This window comes from Protopterus annectens, chromosome 13.part0, assembly GCF_019279795.1.
Source record: "Protopterus annectens isolate FY-2018-M chromosome 13.part0, PAN1.0, whole genome shotgun sequence".
Lineage (NCBI taxonomy): Eukaryota > Metazoa > Chordata > Ceratodontiformes > Protopteridae > Protopterus > Protopterus annectens.
Genome location: NC_056747.1, coordinates 115,365,155 through 115,382,810, shown reverse-complemented (window position 1 = coordinate 115,382,810; position 17,656 = coordinate 115,365,155). Strand labels below are relative to the sequence as shown.

Sequence of the window (17,656 nt, the reverse complement as noted above, 5' to 3'; positions counted from 1 at the left end):
GTTCCAGTCATCAAACTCACAGTACAGATGAAGCAATTTAAAAATCACAAGTAATGTCCCTGCTTAAAAATGCAACAAAATCCCTACAACTTCTAGCACCTGGATAAAGCCTGATGACTTTTTATGAAATTAAATACATCAGCATTTTAATATTATATTTGAAACTGTTTTGTATGTGACATGATACAATTCCATCTAAAAGAAACTCAGTACTATTTCTATCTTGGGTTTCTTTTGACACGAGACACTCTTTGTGATTTCTCTATAATGTTTATAAGATGCCATAAAATACTGATGAATGGTTATTTCAAAGCTACAGAATCAAAATCAAAATGTAAATAGTTTGCTCAGATTTTCAGGATGATGAAATGCATAACCAAAATGAAGCAGAGAGGGCTAACCATTTTGATGTTGTACCATAACATTATTACCTATTGAGAGTTATGTGACTGTATTTGTTCTATAATGATTTTTCATGACCATCTCACCTACTTTTATTCAGTATTACTAGCAAGTAACTGTACATTTAGAGTTGTAAGCTTTGAAATAAAAGAGAAACAGTTTATAAACCTGTCATTAACTATATGTTAAACCAGAATAATAGCACGTTTCAAAATGTTTGACCAAAAACAGTATTATATTTAGATAAACAAATAATCATTATAAACATTTAAAATGTTAAAAAAGTTTGCAATTGTTCCACGTCTGCAATATTGTAATGTAATGTAATGTTTCTTACCTGTGACAATTACTTTGGCACCGCTGCTGAACACCCACACAGTGCTGCAGTGGGAGTGTTGCCTAATACTAAAACTGATGTTAACAGCTCAAGGATAGTATACAGTACAAACATGTATGCTATTATGCCACAAATGGCTAAAGGAACGTCATACCTTTAGGAGAAAATAAATTGTAACTTTCATAGTTTGTGCCTAATTAGGGGTACCTTAGGATATATAACCCCCACACAGTAGAAAATCTAAATCTGTCTTTACAAGGTTATCATTTGTATTCAGAAAGAGTCATGGTAGGGTATGTCAACCAAAGTAAAAAGAAAACACATATACCCTATGTATAGATTAATTATATTTCAAACTTAGTGTTGTACCACTTTTAAATTTAGACCTAACACTTTTAAATACCATTACATTTTTCCAGAATAATGGCTTTTATGGTCTGAAATATTGATGACTGTGATTTGTTTGTATTTTATTTTGTGGTGTATTTAAAAGTACATTGCTGATGTTTTACTTATGAATTATATATACTCCAAGTAAACTTAAAACTACTGCAGTACATGTACTATTTGAACCACAAATTTATTCAGATAATTTAGTGCCTTATGGTATCCCTCAGTGTGATGAGCTAGAGTTCTAAACATGTAAGAAATACTCTTTTGTATCAAATGGCTTTGTAAAACAGGTTGTTAAATTTAAAGCCAAAAATCATTGTATTAAGGTATTTATTTTTTTATTTAAAGGGAAACACATATTAATGCTCCTTAAGAATGTAGTTTATGTACAGACCATGACATAATGTTCTACTATTGACAAATAATGATCTCTCCAAGATTTCACTGGTAACTCTGTGAGTTATTTATACTATGTAAGCTGTATTTTTCACTAATCTAAACAATTAATGATAATGCTAAGTTATAATGAAGTTGCTGAGGTAAATTTTATGATGTCTGAAAAATGCAACAAAATAATAGATAAATGCTAACTGTATTTATAAGGTACATCTGAAAATATACTCTGTTCATTTTCGAAAATCAAATGTCATTAGATTCTTTATCTTCTCAATCTTTAGTGTTGATATATATAACAAAAAGTGGCTTTTTTTTAGGTTCATAGGTAGGTACTAGGCTATCAGCCCTGGGGCCTATATAAACCTAGCCAAAAAGGTTCCCTGGCTTTCGCCACCCAAGAAAATTATTTTCCTGGCCCCTGTCAAGCAGTGCCACAGAAGTGATCTCTGGGGTGAATTTTCAAGGTTTAGATTTCTGCACTGGTTTCCAATGAGTCAAAGGAACATATGAATTTGTTTCTAATTACTTGAGTCATTGTGAGCTAAGATATTATCTAGATGAAATAAAAAATAGGGTATAACATGCTGCTTCTTCTAAGTGTAGTCCATTTCCTAGAGCCACAAGATTATTGGGCTTAGAAAGACATGTATGAGATGGGTTATCTTTGCCAATTAATGGTACACTATAGTAGAAGACTAATCTGCTAATAAATTAATTCTTTCCTTGAATATTTAGCTTTGTGTTCATTTTTTGGTAAGTAATTAACAAGTGTGCAATCGCAATTGCTAATATTGTAAGAATTATTGCAAGTACATTATGGCACAGCTGAATCAACCACTTTTTGTTTGCATTTATTGTTCCAGTCATCAAACTCACAGTACAGATGAAGCAATTTAAAAATCACAAGTAATGTCCCTGCTTAAAAATGCAACAAAATCCCTACAACTTCTAGCACCTGGATAAAGCCTGATGACTTTTTATGAAATGAAATACATCAGCATTTTAATATTATATTTGAAACTGTTATGTATGTGACATGATACAATTCCATCTAAAAGAAACTCAGTACTATTTCTATCTTGGGTTTCTTTTGACACAAGACACTCTTTGTGATTTCTCCATAATGTTTATATGATGCCATAAAATACTGATGAATGGTTATTTCAAAGCTACAGAATCAAAATCAAAATGTAAATAGTTTGCTCAGATTTTCAGGATGATGAAATGCATAACCAAAATGAAGCAGAGAGGGCTAACCATTTTGATGTTGTACCATAACATTATTACCTATTGAGAGTTATGTGACTGTATTTGTTCTATAATGATTTTTCATGACCATCTCACCTACTTTTATTCAGTATTACTAGCAAGTAACTGTACATTTAGAGTTGTAAGCTTTGAAACAAAAGAGAAACAGTTTATAAACCTGTCATTAACTATATGTTAAACCAGAATAATAACACGTTTCAAAATGTTTGACCAAAAACAGTATTATATTTAGATAAACAAATAATCATTATAAACATTTAAATTGTTAAAAAAGGTTTGCAATTGTTCCACGTCTGCAATATTGTAATGTAATGTTTCTTACCTGTGACAATTACTTTGGCACCGCTGCTGAACACCCACACAGTGCTGCAGTGGGAGTGTTGCCTAATACAAAAACTGATGTTAACAGCTCAAGGATAGTATACAGTACAAACATGTATGCTATTATGCCACAAATGACTAAAGGAACGTCATACCTTTAGGAGAAAATAAATTGTAACTTTCATAGTTTGTGCCTAATTAGGGGTACCGAAGGATATATAACCCCTACACAGTAGAAAATCTAAATCTGTCTTTACAAGGTTATCATTTGTATTCAGAAAGAGTCATGGTAGGGTATGTCAACCAAAGTAAAAAGAAAACACATATACCCTATGTATAGATTAATTATATTTCAAACTTAGTGTTGTACCACTTTTAAATTTGGACCTAACACTTTTAAATACCATTAAATTTTTCCAGAATAATGGCTTTTATGGTCTGAAATATTGATGACTGTGATTTGTTTGTATTTTATTTTGTGGTGTATTTAAAAGTACATTGCTGATGTTTTACTTATGAATTATATATACTCCAAGTAAACTTAAAACTACTGCAGTACATATACTATTTGAACCACAAATTTATTCAGATAATTTAGTGCCTTATGGTATCCCTCAGTGTGATGAGCTAGAGTTCTAAACATGTAAGAAATACTCTTTTGTATCAAATGGCTTTGTAAAACAGGTTGTTAAATTTAAAGCCAAAAATCATTGTATTAAGGTATTTATTTTTTTATTTAAAGGGAAACATATATTAATGCTCCTTAAGAATGTAGTTTATGTACAGACCATGACATAATGTTCTACTATTGACAAATAATAATCTCTCCAAGATTTCACTGGTAACTCTGTGAGTTATTTATACTATGTAAGCTGTATTTTTCACTAATCTAAACAATTAATGATAACGCTAAGTTATAATGAAGTTGCTGAGGTAAATTTTATGATGTCTGAAAAATGCAACAAAATAATAGATAAATGCTAACTGTATTTATAAGGTACATCTGAAAATATACTCTGTTCATTTTCGAAAATCAAATGTCATTAGATTCTTTATCTTCTCAATCTTAAGTGTTAAATATATAACAAAAAGTGGATTTTTTTTAGGTTCATAGGTAGGTACTAGGCTATCAGCCCTGGGGCCTATATAAGCCTAGCCAAAAAGGTTCCCTGGCTTTCACCACCCAAGAAAATTATTTTCCTGGCCCCTGTCAAGCAGTGCCACAGAAGTGATCCCTGGGGTGAATTTTCAAGGTTTAGATTTCTGCACTGGTTTCCAATGAGTCAAAGGAACATATGAATTTGTTTCTAATTACTTGAGTCACTGTGAGCTAAGATATTATCTAGATGAAATAAAAAATAGGGTATACCATGCTGCTTCTTCTAAGTGTAGTCCATTTCCTAGAGCCACAAGATTATTGGGCTTAGAAAGACATGTATGAGATGGGTTATCTTTGCCAATTCATGGTACACTATAGTAGAAGACTAATCTGCTAATAAATTAATTCTTTCCTTGAATATTTAGCTTTGTGTTCATTTTTTGGTAAGTAATTAACAAGTGTGCAATCGCAATTGCTAATATTGTAAGAATTATTGCAAGTACATTATGGCACAGCTGAATCAACCACTTTTTGTTTGCATTTATTGTTCCAGTCATCAAACTCACAGTACAGATGAAGCAATTTAAAAATCACAAGTAATGTCCCTGCTTAAAAATGCAACAAAATCCCTACAACTTCTAGCACCTGGATAAAGCCTGATGACTTTTTATGACATTAAATACATCAGCATTTTAATATTATATTTGAAACTGTTTTGTATGTGACATGATACAATTCCATCTAAAAGAAACTCAGTACTATTTCTATCTTGGGTTTCTTTTGACACAAGACACTCTTTGTGATTTCTCCGTAATGTTTATATGATGCCATAAAATACTGATGAATGGTTATTTCAAAGCTACAGAATCAAAATCACGATGTAAATAGTTTGCTCATATTTTCAGGATGATGAAATGCATAATCAAAATGAAGCAGAGAGGGCTAACCGTTTTGATGTTGTACCATAACATTATTACCTATTGAGAGTTATGTGACTGTATTTGTTCTATAATGATTCTTCATGACCATCTCATCTACTTATATTCAGTATTACTAGCAAGTAATTATACATTTAGAGTTGTAAGCTTTGAAACAAAAGAGAAACAGTTTATAAACCTGTCCTTTTCTGACTCCATAAACAAAAATCGTAACAATAACACTTTCTCCTCTGCACTATTTATTGACCTTTCAAAAGCCTTTGATATGGTAAACCACAATATACTTATAGACATACTAAAAGCCCAATCACTTGACCCACAAGCATTACAATGGTTTAAGTCCTACCTGGAAAAAAGACAGCAAGCAGTACTTAGGGATAACAATCTTTGTACATCCCTCCCAGTGAATATTGGAGTACCCCAAGGCTCCATCTTAGGACCCCTACTCTTTTCCTTATTTATTAACGATCTTCATACCCAAATTCCTCAAGCCACCTGCATACAATATGCAGATGACTCTACTTTAATTTGTTCAGCCAAGACTATAGCCTCTCTCCAATCCCTCACTCAAACTGTATAAAATTGGTTCACACAACACTGCCTCCTCCTGAACCCCAAAAAAACAAAATTACTGCTCTTTGCTCCAACTCTAAAATCACCTCAACTGTACTTCACAATTACCTCAAACAATGGTACTAACATAACCCCTGACACAACAACCCATCTACTAGGAGTAACAATTGATAACAACCTTAGCTATGATGACCACATTAGTTCTACAATAAAGTCTGTTAACAAAAAACTAGGCACCCTTTACAGAATCAAACCCTTCCTAACCCCATCAGCCAGAATGACTATTGCCCAGACCCATCTATTCTCTACCCTGTTCTATGCTTCTCCGATATATACCAATCTATCTAAGAACAACCTTACCAAACTTTCCTCCAGTTATAATAATATAGCCAGATTTGCCACTGGTACCCCATTTAGAACTCATCACTGTCTCAACCTTAAACAACTGGGATGGCTAGAATTGCAAAATCAACTACTTTGTCAACAACTAGTTATCACCCAAAAGATCCTTTATCACCCTAACAATACCCCTATCCTCACTAATCTGATCACAGCATACAAAAATCTTGAAACACTATGCTCAGCAAACAAGCTCCTTGTGGCCACTACTAAGTCAAAAAACAAAGCTGCGGACTCACTTTTCTCCAACACAGTAGGTAAAAACTGGAACCAGCTTCCTACTGAACTATCCACCCTTGCTTCTACTTTCCAATTTAAAAAACATCTTAAAGAACATCTTAAATCTCACTGGCTTTGTCCATGCTCTAACCCTGACGGACATCTTATTCCCCTTCTTGCTCTCTCTACACTTCTCTTCCATACCATTTTTTGATGCTTACTTTGTAATCTATATAAAAAAATATATATATATATTATTGTCTTTGTTTATCTCTCTGTTATTGATATTAACTTCAACATACTAAATGACTTATTCCTATTTTTGTTCTTGCTAACACAGACAATGTACTGTAACTTGACTATTTAGTAAATATTGTATTCTTTGTCACTGCTAGTGCTTGGAGCTTTTCTCCCCGGGCCTCTACTGAAAATGGACATATATCCAGTTAGACTAGCCCGGTCAACAAATGTAAAATAAATAATAAATAAAATAAAAATAATAATAATTAACTATATGTTAAACCAGAATAATATCACGTTTCAAAATGTTTGACCAAAAACAGTATTATATTTAGATAAACAAATAATCATTATAAACATTTAAAATGTTAAAAAAGTTTGCAATTGTTCCACGTCTGCAATATTGTAATGTAATGTTTCTTACCTGTGACAATTACTTTGGCACTGCTGCTGAACACCCACACAGTGCTGCAGTGGGAGTGTTGACTAATACAAAAACTAATGTTAACGACTCAAGGATAGTATACTGTACACAGGGATGGACACGTGTCTCATGTCATTGTAAAACAAGGTATATGCTTATGTTATTTACAATGTGTGTACCAATGAAATCCCATATTATACCTTTACTAAAATGGTATAATAATAGATGGTTATGATCACAAGTGCCTGCATATAGCAACAACTTACAGTGATGTGTCTTCCTTTCAGATTGTCTGGTAATCCTTAGATCCTTCACTGCTCATATTACCTGGGATTTGGGATAAGAGTGGGGACATTGCCATGTCAGATGCAAATTAACGTCTTCTTTAGATCTTATCATAATTGTGTAGAAGTTTAACATTATCACCCCAATAGCACTGTGTAACTATGTGCCTCAGCAAGAGTTATCTGATCTGAAGTTCAGATATGACACTTTATTCAACCAAAGTTAAAACTGGAAGACAAAAATCAAAAGCCACGTTGTGCCATGAACAGGAGACTCATAATTAGAAATCACCTGTATAATACTCTTTAATTTGGAGCTGACATCCCTTTAAGGTCATAACAATGTGTTTATTCTAAAGCAGTCATTTATATAGTCTAAAGGCCTGATGACTCTTTTGGCATGTAACTTAGATGTTCTATTATATATTATGCTGCTGAGTTTTTGTGTTACTTAAACACATTCCACACTGAATGATAAACCTATTTACACAGTATAGTCAAATCTATTTATATATAATATTGTAATGAAACCTACTCTATATTGTCATTTAAATCCCTAAACTATGTAAAATATAGTTTTTACCAAATTGTAAGGGAAAAGTATAAAATAATCACCAAGTGATGGTAATGAAAAATGTATGCATTAATTTCTGGGACATAATAAGAAAAACATATACTACTGCCCCTTAAGATGAAATGAATCCACTATCACTTTTTTAAATTAGGAATACATTGTAGTCTCATCATGTTCTCAATTAGATCTTGCTAACACTATTTGTAGAAGTCATTAATAATAAAAATACTGTAATTAAAGTGATCTCATTCAAGGATTCAAAATTAACTAATTAAACAGTAAAAGAAAACAAACAAGATAAAAAAAGAATGAAAAAACTCCACCGATACTCTTGTAGGATACCAGACTTATAAAAAAAAAAAGAAAAATTAACAGGAGTTATAATCAAAAATTTCCCTGAATTAAACAAATTATGTTGTCCAACTTTTGATACTACAGAAAACTGTAATTTTGTGAGGATATATCTCCAACACCCTAATGCATGAAGTTCCATACTTTGGACACCTACAACTTATACTCAAATCCATGGTTGTTGCACCTCAAGACAAGCTCAATGCCTGGTCTCACTGCTCTCATTTGAAGAATCTTGGCTAATTATGCATTGTCTTGGAATCAGGCAGTACAGAACTATTTGTCTATTATCTGAGTGGTTAAACATCCGATGTAATTAAATTGCTAATACAAATGGTTTATGAATGTAACATATAATTAAGTCATGGATAAATCGATGTATTTTAAATGTAGCCCAGAAAATACTGGTGTAGCAGTTACCTGAAAGCATAATCTGTTCATCTGATAAAACCACTTGATTTCACTGCTGAAGGATGCTACAAAATGAAAGGAGGGTGTCACCTATAATGAAAACCAAGTAGTTTCTGTGAGGTTTATTATATCAAAAGATTCCAGATATGTTAAGGAACATCTGGACCAGTTTTCTGCTTGATGCTAAATTGGTTAAGATTTAAATCTTATAACATTAATAATTTTTTAATTAGGTTTTGTATATTTTAGAATGCCAATTTTAGTTATTAGATAGTAACATCAGTTTTACTATTCTGTAGCATTTCACACCAACATCTTGTGAATGTTTTCACTTTAAATATTAATTAGAGTGAATCAATTGGTGTAGATTGATGGTGGGATATCATATAAATGGGTTGTTTTTTGGTATGATATTTTATCTGATGAAGTCAGACACACTGACGAAAACGTTGTGATTTTATAATTTAGCGTTCATAATAAATTATTCATTGTGGTTGCGGTCTCTTCCTCATCTGGTTTTGGATTTGTGGTTGTTAAGATTTAAATCTAAATCAAGCTGATTGTTATTGTACCAGGCCACTCCTGCCTTGTGTCAAGATTCGTAAGAGTATGTGTCTCCCAACCATGAAATTAACATTATCTCTGCTAATCTATGAACTTGTGATGCAGAAAAGGGACTGATAAAGAATGATATGCGTAACTGACCCTTTTCTCATATTTTTCTTTTCTGTTTTTGAATCCATATTCAGATATATGCAATGCAGAAGTACTAATAAAATGCATTATTTCATAACAGAATTTCAAGTGTTGTACTGTATAAAAGCTAACAGTGAAAAGAAGCCATCTTCTTTTCTGGAACTTTCAACCTAGATTACATATTTAAAATCCACAATAATCGCAATTAAAATATACATTTAACATCTCTTTGTTATACATATTGTGAGCTTGCAAAGCATATTAGTTGCAAGCTAAGTATGGGAAATATTGTAGTACTCAGCTGTTTTATAGTTAGTAAAATTACCTTTTAACGTGTGTCTTTTAAAGTAATGCAGAGCTGTCATAAATGTATTAAATGTTATAATTAGTACAGACTCCTTAATTGTTTGCATTATGATTCAGTTTCCTGTTTATAAAAGAAAAAAAAATCATAATGTAGCACTCACTGTACAACAGACTCTAAAGTCATGTCCATATACTCAAAAATAATAAAACCTTCAGTCTTTGCTACCTCAGAAGCTGGGTTATTTAAGGTTGCATTTCTGAGTAATTTTAAAAATGTTCTTTTTTGTGCATTATTTAATATATAACATAAATCAAAAATTTTAATGTTATATTTGAACCATTTACTATACAAAATAAGATGAAATTGCCTTATATTGCTGAACTGTGTTTTCTCTTATTCTTTTCTAAGAAAAATGAAATGAGTACATGTTAGTATTCTGATGTTAATATAAGTTCCTACCAGAAGAATATTCCCTTTAGTAAATATGAACACATGTATTAATCTCTTAATAAAAATGTTGGCAAAGACAAGATAAGAATGCTTGTAATACAAAGATCATAATTAGAAAATAACCTGCTTCATACTTAGTTAATGAACTATTTGTCTCAGCAGAGAAGGAGACGTTAGTATGTTCCTTAATGATATTATCAGTCTAGACTGAGCTACTATGTTCATGATCAGTAACCAATTGTTAAATTTATTATTAAAATAGATCAATGTATACATAGAGTTGTAGGTTTTAAGAAATAAAATATGCTCTTCCCTTACCTGTGAAATCACTAAGCTATTTAAATTAAAATGTTCAGCTTTTTCACTTAAAATAGCAGAGAGTTTATATATTAAAACAACTTTAGAAACATTTAACAGTAGATGATAACATAATAGTTAGCTGTGATATTTCATAATATTCTTACCTGTGACGATCACTTTGGTACCACTGCTGAACACGTACACAATGATACAGAGGACATATTGACTATTACACAAACATAACTTAGCAGATCAGTAGCTGACTGCATTTTAATACCATATTCAATGTAATGCTATATTCTCTTTTGGAAAAGTAGAAAACACATGGTTAGTGCCACTGGAAGAGCAGATAAATGCACATCATGTTTTTGGTAACATGTACTCTACTATGTTACACAAATTCCTGTGTTACACCATTACATACATGACACAGTGACAGAAGACACTGCCTGCATGTAAGCGCATTTTGCATCAGACTTCTGCAAAGATCTGTTCCTTTTGATAGTCTGCTAATTCCCGGGCTCTTTATTACTTACATTATCACTGTTTGTAATTTGGGGTATATGAGAGAATATCATTTTAGGTGCAAATAAACAATGTAGGTCTAATTAGAGATGCACATAGATACAACTCCCATACAGATAACAATTGACATTTATTTGCCTTAGAAGAGTTTTTATTTAAATTTATCATGAACCACAGTAGCGTGTCAACCAAAGTCAACTAGAAAAGTCCATAGCACCTTATACTGTATATAGATTAATCATACTTAAAAATTATTATTATAACTCTTATAAATTTGGGTGTAATACTTTGAAATGCCAATATAATGTGAGATTTCTGAAATAATAACTTCTGTATTCTGAAATCTTAAACACTCTGTTTTGTTAGTATTGCATTGCTGTTGATTTTTCTTCTGGATTGAACCATTAAACTAATAAAGTACAAATACACACTGAACTGTAAATCTACTCAGAAAATGTAATGACTTATGGTATCTGTTCTGTTGGACCTCTAAAAATATAAAACTTAAAGATTTTGAATATGATCATGTAAAACTGATAGCTAAAATGAAATGAAACAAACTATTCTGCCTATTTTAAGCAATTAGCTGTTTTTTTTTTTTTTTAAAATGGGAAAGTATATATTGCTAGCCTTAAATGCAATTTATTGCTAGACAGTCACTTTATTTTTTTACCATTGACAGTAATATAAGCTGCAAACTCTTGACTGATCTAAATCATGGCATAATGTTAACTTATAATAAAATTGTGGAGGTAAACTTTCTGATGTCTGCAAAGAAGTAATAAAATAAATGATATATAACTATTTTTACAAAGGTAACTATTAAATATAATGTGGTCATTTTAGAAAACCAAGTGTTATTAGCTTCATTAGCTGCTCAAAATATCATAAGTGCTGAATTATACAAGAAACAAACAAAAGTGAATCTTTTCACAAAGGTCTGGATTTCATTAGCAGTTTCCAGTGATTTTGTATCTAACTGATTCATATGGGGTAAGTTAGAATTTTATCTGAGTCAAATCAAAAATGTGGCTCTAACTTGATCATGCAGAATGTGGTCTGTTTCCTGGCTCCAAAGTGCTATTGGTCTTTGAAACTTATGTCCAAGGTAAATTATCTCTGCCAATTTATAATATTCTAGAGTAGAAGATGGACTTGCCCATGAAGCAATTGTTTTACTGACCATTTTGTGTTTATTGTTGTTCAGTTTCTTGGTAAATAATCAGTAATTCTGAAAATTACAATAACTAATATTGCAACTGCATTATTTTACAGCTGAATGTGATACTCTGTATAGTGTCAAACCTAAAATTCAGAGAGTTCACACATATTTTACTCCACAGATTTCAACTCACAGAACATATAAGAAAATAATTCATACGAATAATGAAAAGTCAGACGTTATTCTTGCATATCTGTTTGTTCAACATATCATCAACTTGTCAAACAGTGACAAAATAATATAATACACAGTTGTTCCATGTTTAGCATTTATTTTCTTATTTCCTTTATAAATCTGACTTCTTGATGCTAACTGGTATCTCATGTCAAAGCAAGTTGAAGCTGTAATTTGAATTACCCAGAAGTGTGAACTAATTTTGCTCTATATAAAAATACATAGCTCAGACCAAACTATAGCATGAAATATTAGCTTTTCACCTCTTTAAAGCAAATAAGATATACCAGTTTAACAGTCCTTTTCCTATTTGGATATACCCATGCATTTTTTAATAACTAGAAAAGTTTTCTGAAAATACTATTTATGAAATAAAATTATTCCCAATGTTGTGATATGTTTGAAACTGCCAATGTTCAAAATATAGGATCATCATTAAGCACCTTAGTGGTGTTTATTCCTTATTGTTTATGTAATAAAGATGTTTTATGCTTAGTTTCTAGTGTACCACTAAAAGTCATTTAGTAAATAGGTGGACAGTAGTTGCTATTATGGATGGTGATAAAGCTAGCAATGTAAGGACTTGATTCTTAGTATACTGAAATCCGTAAATAAACAAAATGGGGTCGGTAGTATATGCCAGTGTTTCCTTGTGACAGTGCACAGGAATCAAAACTCGAGTAATCACACTTGCTCTGTGCTGATGATTTCTTACTCTTTCTAATTCTTATTAATAGTGGTAAGAGAAGATCAGTAAACATTTATGATCTTAGATTTTGGACTAAAACTATCATTTACTATAAGCAGTGAGGTCATTAAATGCAAATTAAACTGGCTCTCAAATTTCTGAGATAAAATAGCATTTAGTCTCTGTAAACACAATCAGAAACATTTGCAATGTTAATAAATACTTTTGTAGTTTTATAATATTTCAAGAAGAACAGTGTTAAGTTCTTACCTGTGACAATCACTTTGGAACCACTGCTAAACACTCGCACAGTGCTTCTGCAGGAGGATTTGGGTAATACAAAAACTTAAGCTAACATTTCAAAATGCAGGAGCACTTGATGACTGAATACAGTGCAGTACTGCTTTATTCCAAACCAGTAGGCATAAGGGTCTATATTAGATAAACAAAAGTTTATCTAACTGAACGCTCACATGAGCGAAAATCCAGGAAGTCAAAACTGCAATTGTGGGGGCACCCCCGCTAAATATATATTCTAACTCCAAGATCGCACTACAGTGAGGAAAGGGCAAATATTCCCATCTTCACTGTACCACAATCTCACAATTGCAGTTTTGAGCTCTGCAATTTTCGCTCATGTGAGCGTTCGATTAGATAAACTTTCTTTTATCTAATATAGACCCTAGGCATAATATGCCTAGTGTTACTGTAAAAGGAAGAAAGCTTGGACTTGTGAATGTGCTATTACAATTTTACATATGAATTCCTGTGTTATATGTTTGTTTGTCTGGCATAGAAGTGTAAAAGGCTGCATGTGTACAACTGTCTTCAGTAATAATCCATTACAGTGCTCTTTCCATTAAATCTATCTTTTAATTCTGAATCCCTTTCTGTTCATATTGCTCATGAACCAGAAATAAGTAGAAAGCACTGTCATTAAGGTGGAAATTAATATATCATTGATAGTTTGGATTTCATTATAAATGCTCAGAAATGTAATACCTAATACATTACAAATAGCAACCAATTTGTGCAATAAGGATTCTCTGTTTTAATTTAACCTCGATGATAGTGTGACAAAATTTTTAAAAGTCAAAGGCCATGCTTATTTTTATAAATGACTGGTTCAATGTCTCTGAAAGGAATGCACAAATAGATAAACTACTGTATGTCTATTCACATCATATAATGTTCCAATCAATTTGCAAAAAAACTGATATAATGAATAAAAAAAATTACATAGTTGCTCAACATGGTAGAGATGGAGAAGTAATTAAAGTAAAAAGCCAAGAATAATACTGTATCTAATAAATTATTAGTTAATTTATTGGGCCAAAACATTTAAAGTAAATAATGTTGCCTTAAATTATACAGTTAGTTTACAGACAAGCCCTTAATCATTTATTCTTAATTACTACATGTGAAAACCTTTATAATTAATGGGGAGTGTTGAACTGCCTGCCATTTTTGCATTACTTGTCTAATATATATATATATATATATATATATATATATATATATATATAAATAAATCACAATTCAGACCTCAGCCTAATATGAAATTTAGACCTGTGACCTATCTAAGAAAACAGCCTAAAATGAGATTTAAACCTGTGACCTGTTTAAGAAAACAGACAATAAATGCAAGAAACACCCCTTGTGTATTGTTAGCATTTAGGCAAATAAAGATTTTTTACAAAGGGAAAGGTACTCTGAAATTTCCAGTTATAAAATGAAATAAAGGAGGGTGTTAATGCTATACTCAAATCCACTTTATTGCAACATGGTGTGGCATTACCTTACATTAATGACCCACACTTCTGCCTTGGCTTTCTTATGACATGAAAAATATTGTATAATTAGTTGTTAATAATAATATATATTGTCATAGTCCTTGTTAATGGTAGGCATCCTTTTAATGATAGCTATATATGCTCTACTGTATATAAAGAATGCTAGTGTTAAGGGATGGCAGTAAGTTTTTGTAACACAAGGATCATAGTTTGAAATTAGCCTCAGTTTATGAAGTCCATGATTACACTAATAGGGCACAAGGTAGTTGTTTCCTAATTTCATTAGTTTTAAGTCACTTTTCTTACTAGATTTATCCTACATCAGTGATCACTACTGATCTCTAATTCTTATACTTAGCAATAACTACTTCTTCTACATTCATAGTTCTAGTTTTGGGGCAAAAAGTTATGTTAAAAGACAACCAGTAGCTAAATGTATGCAATGTATTTCTCAAAGTTTTGAGCTAAAATAGCACACTCATTAGGTCAATATGTTAAGTTGTTATCAAAGGAACTGAAAATGCTAGCATATCTGTAGTAGTTTAACATCATATTTTGTGAAAATTACATAAGTTTCTTACCTGTGACGGCCACTTTGGTACCACTGCTGAAAACATACACAGTGCTACCTAAGTGGTGCTGGCTAGTACAAAACCATAAGCCAACAGTTCAGGAACAGTATGCATTGTAAGACGCTGCCTAGTACAATTTTTATTTTAGGCTAGTAGAAAACATGTGCCTAGTGTCAATGAAACACAAAGTGGAGCCAAGGTTACAACAATATGTGTACTTTGATGTTATAACTGCCGAATTTATGAACGGCATTTAATAACAAGCTGCTGTAGTGTGCAATCCGTTTGGATGGTCTACCAATTCCCCATGAATATTTATAGCATTTGTGATCCAGGTTAAGGTGAGGAATAGCACCACTTCATATGGAAATATCCTCTTGATGATGTTGATCTCATCAGAGATTTAATTATCCTCCCTGCACTGCATATTTATAACAATCTTTGTTTGCTTCAAAAAGGGTTAGCATTTGTATTTAAACTAAGTCAGCAAAAGTAAAAAAAAAAACTCTGAATGCCCTGTGAATAGATAAAATAAAATAAAAAAAAGCTCAACCACATACTTTGTTTTATTTATATACTTTATGTTTGTTTTGTTTTATATATTTTATGAAACTGAGTCTGAAATAGTTTTATCATCATAATTTATCCTCTCTTAGAAGAATGGTTGATTCTGTCTTTAGGCTTGTCTACTTTAGTTGTTGGTTACTTGGTTGTTGACTGAAAATTAATATGCTGCTGATTTTATGATTTATATTATGGTATGGCCAGTTATAATTTGCCCTGTGTTTGAATTAAACCAAGAGAAGAACAAAGAAATTCTTAAACGTGTCTGATTTGAAATAATTCATCCTGCCCATTTATGGAATGAATGATTGATGTCACAGTATTTCATCAGTGAAAACACTGTATCCCCTCATTCAAAATCAAATTAAATGTGTTATAAAAGAAGAATGGAGTAAAGGAAGCCATTCCACTATGGCAGAAATATAAATATACTTTTTGAGCTTGTACTTTACTTGTTAGTAGTGACAGGGATGAAACCAGAGTAATACTGCCAGTGATTGCCATCTGTCTTTTTTATCTAATAAGGAAGCACATTCATATTTAAGTCAAGAAGAAAAATGAACTGTAATAATGTACTTAAAATGCTACCCTAACAGCTCCTGCCTTCTCATTTATGTTGCCCGTCATTCACAATCTGTTTTTTGTTACTCTCAGCTTTTACCAAAGTTCTTTCTTCCCTGAAATCGTATATTTAAGATAACCCCAAGACATTACTGTTGGTCACATGAGTGGCATATTAAATAGATAAACATTCAATGGCAACTATTTTTTCTACAATTTCAACAGCAGAAATGAATATGGACATGCCTAATTATTGCATTTAGCAAAAAATACCAAAATACACTACAATAATGGAATGAGGCTAGAAGCAGATGATATAAGTATTAATGTCTGGGCAGCCATGACACTTTTTTGTTTTAAGCATTGCTTTTATAAATAAAAGCAACTTAAAACACTTACACATATTTCCTCAACGTTTTTCATATAAAGCTATTACGTTTCAAATATATCTTAAAGGGTAATTGTAGCAGTCAGCTTTATCTTACTCAATCAGTTTTACATTTGGTGATTGTTTCCAGTTATGCTTACATCATAAATAACACTCATTTTTCAGTTTTGATTCTGCTTTATTGCAAATTCACACCTGGAATGATTAATAAGTATTCCTACCACATGAGAATATAAGTGATTTCTGCCATGTTAATAACTGTATACATTGGTCAAAGTCACTTGTGGGTAATGGAAATAAATTACTTTGCATTTTGAATGCTTTCTGACCATTTTAGATTAGAAGCACTCAGAAAGCAGTAAGACTGCCTATAAATTTTTGTTATGAAACATTATAAGTATATTTTCTATTATTTAAAATATAAAAGTAAATCATACTAGAACTGTAAGTGAGAAACAAAGTTAGGAGTACGAGATAATCTAAAAAAAAAAAAAAAACAAAACAAAACAAAAACAGCTAACAGTAAAAATGTTTTACTGTTTTCAGACAGTTCTTTGTTAGAAATTGCTTTTTCTTGTAGAAAAAATCATGTATTCTTACCTGTGACAATCACTTTAGTACCAGAACTGAACACCAACACAGTGCTGTGGCCCAGATGTTGATCAGTACAAAAACCTTAAGTAACAGCCATCTGCTACACCATTAGGTATGAGTTTACCATGGATGTACAATGCATTAGCCCACTAGGCCACTCAGCTCTTGTAAATGACCTTAATTCTTTTTGCC

The 17,656-nt window shown here is 31.7% G+C and overlaps 1 long non-coding RNA gene across 1 annotated transcript in view; it reads right to left on the bottom strand.

Moving 5' to 3' along the window:
- Positions 1-17,575, bottom strand: part of LOC122788318 — a 32,855-nt gene extending 15,280 nt beyond the window's left edge. The window contains exon 1 of the long non-coding RNA XR_006362635.1: positions 17,471-17,575. This is a non-coding gene — a long non-coding RNA (uncharacterized LOC122788318). The remainder of the gene's footprint in view (positions 1-17,470) is intronic.
- Between the last annotated feature and the right edge of the window lie 81 nt (positions 17,576-17,656).